This window comes from Sapajus apella, unplaced genomic scaffold (assembly GCF_009761245.1).
Source record: "Sapajus apella isolate SASKATOON/1434 unplaced genomic scaffold, GSC_monkey_1.0 scaffold3240, whole genome shotgun sequence".
Taxonomy (NCBI): domain Eukaryota; kingdom Metazoa; phylum Chordata; class Mammalia; order Primates; family Cebidae; genus Sapajus; species Sapajus apella.
This window is the reverse complement of record NW_022440166.1, coordinates 564-5,816: the sequence shown is the minus strand read 5'-3', so window position 1 is coordinate 5,816 and position 5,253 is coordinate 564. Positions and strand designations below refer to the sequence as shown.

The following is a 5,253-nucleotide window of genomic DNA, read 5'->3' as shown; positions in this document are numbered from 1 at the left end:
TGTATTAAAACATTTTATCTCTTGAGACTTCAGGTTCTAAAATGGCAGCATAGAAATAAGGTGGCTTCAACCACATCCCTCACCCCAGAAAACCAAAAACAAATATACAGCACCAAGATTATCACCTTCAACATCCTAGAACTCAAATATAAAGATGAGATAGTTCCTAGGGCCACAGGTAAATGAAAAAACTCTTGAGCAGACAGTAAGAGAATGGACTTCCATATCTGTGGCACCCTTTCCCCCATCTGCTTGGCACCAACTACACAGAAAAATTTGCCCCCAGGCTGGTTGCAGTGGCTCATGCCTGCAATCCCAGCATTTAGGGAGGCCAAGGGAGGTAGATCACTTTCATCTAGGAATTTGAGACCAGCCTGGGCAACATAGTGAGACCCTGTCACTACAAAAAATTAAAAATTAGCTGAGCATGGTGGTATGTGCCTGTATTCCCAGCTACTCAGAAGCTGAGGCAGGAGGATTGCTTGAGCCTGAAAGGCCGAGGCTGCAGTGAGCCATCACTGTGCCACTGCACTCCAGTCTGCACAACTAAGTGAGACCCTATCTCAAAAAAAAAAGAAACCTGAAAGAGATGAGTGAGTGAACCCATGTATGTATCTGGGGAAGGGCATAGTGACATGGAGAAGAACACGGCCCTGGGATAAGAGCACTCTCTGGACCCTGTTGACCACTGCTCTTTGAAAAATCTCTCAGGCTGTATAATACCATCCTCTTCTGGTTCCTGCTCTCCTTTCTAAATGCTGCTTCTTTTTTTCTCTTTTTTCCCCTACATTCTGCTCCCTAAACAATGTTGGAGAAAAAATTTAATTTCTCCTCAACCTTTATAAGTTTATTGCTGGGATAAACCAGTATAACAAAAGATAGATTAAAAAGAGAAAAAACAAGCAAGTTCACTAACGTGTGCAGTGTATACATCATACAGGAGAAATCTCAATGAAAGGTAATTCAAAACAGTGCCTTGCAACTCCAGCTTACCTAGCATCTTCAAGATGCTATGTTTCTGACATACTGATAATGTTCTTTATTAATATGGATGGTGGTTTCTTGGATAGTTACATATGTAAAAAATTACTGAGCTGTACACATAAGTTACTGTATATAATATCTCAATTAAAAAACAACAACATGCTCCCTCTGCCATTACCTTTCCCCCTCAATCTATTTTTATAGAAATTATAGTCAGGCCTTGCTTTCATAGTTTAAAAGTCTTGTGAGACTATAACATAATACTGAGCTAAAATAAGTATATCAATACCAAAATGTAAAAAATGTCCACTCAAAGACAAAAACCTGGAAGGTACACAAAAACATTAAAATATTTTATTCTGATTATGGGTACTATTTTTTCTAGCTTTTTGTTATACTAATTTTTTGCCATAAATGTTTCCAAAGTATGTTTATCCTATATATCTAATTAACAACTTAACACAATTTTTGTCTCCAAAATGGTAGTAAAGTTTTCTATTTTTCCCTAATTCTATACAGCAAATCGCAACTAACACAGTTTTCTTCGGTTACAGAATGTAAAAAAGTAAACAAAGATTATTTTTGGCTTTGATACAAATAATTTCTAAAAGCAAAAAGTAGGTAAGCAAAAAGTAGAAAAAAATGCAGTAATTATAAAAGATATGTATAGGATACAAAAGTGATCTGTATTAACAATATGATATCCAACTAAAAAACTAATGTTATTTTGAGCTGCTTATGAAGAAGCACTATATCACTGAACATGAACACAACAATCAACTGCTGTTAGCTTTTGAAGATTTAGCAACATATTTTTGTCTGAAAGCAGGGCAGTCTTGAAAAAGTGTGAGGCTGACCAATTTGGTTTTTAGCTCTGGGCAAATATCACTGAGATTTCCCCAAATATCCAGTACCTTGACGGTGTTCTACAACTAGCCAAAATCTCTCCATAAAGGGTCATTTCCTGGGCAAAAAGATTCTATGCTTCTCTTAGCATACTATAAAGTCTGTTCTCAGCTACCCAAGTTACTTAGAAAAGGACCTGATAAAAATAACTTTATGTGTTACTCCCATGATACTCTTACATTTTAAGAAATAATTTCTTAAAGCAATAAAGCTAATGAGAGATTTATTTTTTTTTTGTCAGTAAGAAGAGGGTAAAATCCTTCCCGAGTTATCTATCTACGTGACTCATTGCTAACACTGGCCCTAAATCGGAGTCACAAAGATATAGTTTATATCTTTGCAGATATATCTGCAGGGTTCTATTACTGCTATAACAAATTACCACAAATTTAGAGGCTTAGAAAAACACAAATTGATTATCTTGCAGTTCTCTAAGTTATAAACCCAACATGAGTTTCACTGAGCTAAAATCAATGTGTTAACAGGGCTGTGTTCCTTTCTGGAGGCTCTGGGAGAGGATCCATTTCCTTGATCATTCAGGTTGTTGGCAGAATTGTTTCCTGCCACTGTATGACTGAGGGCCCTGTTTCCTTGCTGGCTTGCATAGCTCCTAGGGGCCATCTGCATTCCTCGTCTTGTGATCCACTTCCTTCACCTTTAAAGCCGGCAACAGCAGGTGGAGCTGCTCTTACTTTGAATCCGTCCCCCTTCATCCACTAACCCCTAGCTAGGAAAGGTGCTCTGCTTTTAAGAACTCATGTAATTATATTGGATGACTGGATAATCCAGGATAATTTTACCATCTAAAGGTCCCTACCCTTAACCACATCTGCAAAGTTCCTTTTGCCACATTAGGTAACACATTCACAGGCTCTGGGGATTAGCACATGGGTATCTTTGGAGGCCTATTATTCAGACAGTCATGAAATTACATTAGGAAGAATATAGCAGTTAATTTGGGGATTTAAAATTGTATTCCTTTTTTCTAAAGATTCATATTTAGATATGAGCATAAACACATAAAATAATATTTTTATTCCCTTTATTTTATTTTATTTTTTTTGAGACAGGTTCTCACTCTGTTGCCCGGGCTAGACTAAAGTGGTATGATCATGGCTTACTGCAGCCTCAACCTCCTGGGCTCAGGCAATCCTCCCACTTCAGCCTCCTGAGTAGCTGCAGCTACAGGCGCCTGCTACCATGCCTGTCTAATTCTTTTTTGGTATTTTTGGTAGAGATGGGGGTCTCACCATGTGGCCCAGGCTGGTCTTGAACTCCAGGGATCAAGCAATCCTCCTACCTTGGCTTCTCAAAATCTTACCACTTTTTAAATGTAGTTTGTGATTTGTGGTTTTGGCTTTCAAGGACTTATTCACAATGATTTACAAAAAAAAAAACCTAAATAACAATTTTACCATGTGACCATGTTGTCACCAAGTGGTGGCAGGAACTTGGCATGTGGTACTAGATTACTAAAGATATCCAAAAGAAAGTATTTTAAATTATTGAAGTTGCTTTTAAAAAGAAAAAAGAACCAAAATAGGTACACTACCCCAACCTGCCTAGACACAATTCATTAGACCAGGCATGTGTACCAAACCTAAGCTGAGTCAGTGATCCCTTCCCTGAGAGAGTGTTTAAAATTGGGAGTAAGATGCTTGTCTCAGCCTGACTACTCTCTCAAATAGAAAAATGTACACTTGAGACTTGTTAACACTGGTCACTTTCCAGCACATAAATAGAGGGGGATAAAAAAGGTCAATCACTGGAAAAGAAAAAAAGGACCTGGATATACAGACAGAATCAGAGACAAAAGACACGAAGAAAACAGACACTTTCTGTGTTCTAGAACTCCAGCTCCTGTTTCCTGAGGTCTGGCTACATCCTTTCCCTGGCTTCTGGAAGATATCTCCATATCCTTATAACCAATTCTCCTTTTTGCTTAATGGTTTCTTCTACTTGCATCAACTAAAATAAAACATAGAGTAAGTCTGAAGTCATAAGATCAGTCATGCTTCTCCAGCACTGCTTGTGTTTTTCTCAATTCTGGCATATCATTGCACTGTTGCCTCTTCCTATATAATAACTTTATATTAAAAAACAAAGAAACAAACAACACACTAACACTTATAAGAGGAAGCAAGCAGGATGTCTGATGCCCATGGAAAAGTTATCATAGAATCCTGGAATTGAAAAGAGAAAGGTAATCATTTAGCCTAGACAATTTATTTTGTAGATGAGAAATGTCAAGACCCAGAAGAGGCCTCTGACTTTGTAAACTCGCCACTGGAGTCTTGACTCTAGGCTCCACAAACATGCTAATGCTACTCATACATTTAAACAAAATAAACAATCATATTAAACAGCACAATAGAAAGAACAATAATTGAAAATGTTTTATCAAGTGTTGATATACCAAAAAATGATACATTCCTTTGAGGAAAGAGACTACTTTTCCTTCTGTATTCTGCCAAATTGCTTAGGCATGCAGGTTATTTCCCAACAGAGAAATAAATATTTAAACTAAAAGCATGACTTGACTATAAGGACTTTTAAAAGTACCTCCTCAATGCCAACCTCACCTTTCTCTTTACTACTCCTGTATAAATATATTACATTGAAAGAATCCTCAAAAGTATAATCTTTGGCTCTTTTTGCCATCTTGGAGCCTGTGGAGGCCTGCTGGGAACAGGATGTCTAAAAGGGAAATATGTCTGGAAGGCTGTGGTACAAGATCATGTTTGCTTGCTCTAAGTGGGGACTCCAGAAACAAAGGGAGGATGCAGCTCTTCTTTAAGTTGAAGGTGTTTATGTTTGAGATGAAACTGAAATTCTATTTGTGCAAGAGATACACTTATGTATATAAAACAAAGAACAACATAGTGACTCCTGGTGGCTAACCAAACAAAACTAGAGTAATCTGGGGAAAGATAACTTGGGCCAATGGTAACAGTAGCATGGTTGGTGCTAAAATCCGAAGCAATCTTCCAGCTAAGGCCACTGGACACAGAATCTGTGTGATGCTGTACTCCTTAAGGATTTAAGCTAATGAAAAGTAAATAAAAGTAGATTTGTGCTTTGGGGGAAAAATAGCATAAACTTTGGCCAAGTTCAATGAATTCAATTCATAAAATTGTACACTCACAAAGTAAGTTTAAGTGGAAGAGAAAATAGCTGCAGAGTTTCTTACATTCTATTTAGGGTACAATAACTGATGTTTGGGACCAGTTACTGCAGATGATAAGTCTCTCTGTTCATCTATTCATTGCAATTACTTTAATTGAATAGATGAACAGAGAGATGTCTTTTTATTATAATGCCTAAACGAATATTCAAAGACAGAGAAAATGAGAATCACAAAAG

At 37.3% G+C, this 5,253-nt stretch overlaps 1 pseudogene; it reads left to right on the top strand.

The window, feature by feature from the left end:
* Nucleotides 1-4,600: 4,600 nt before the first annotated feature.
* On the top strand, nt 4,601-4,962 carry LOC116547457 (annotated as a pseudogene).
* The last annotated feature ends 291 nt before the right edge of the window (nt 4,963-5,253 follow it).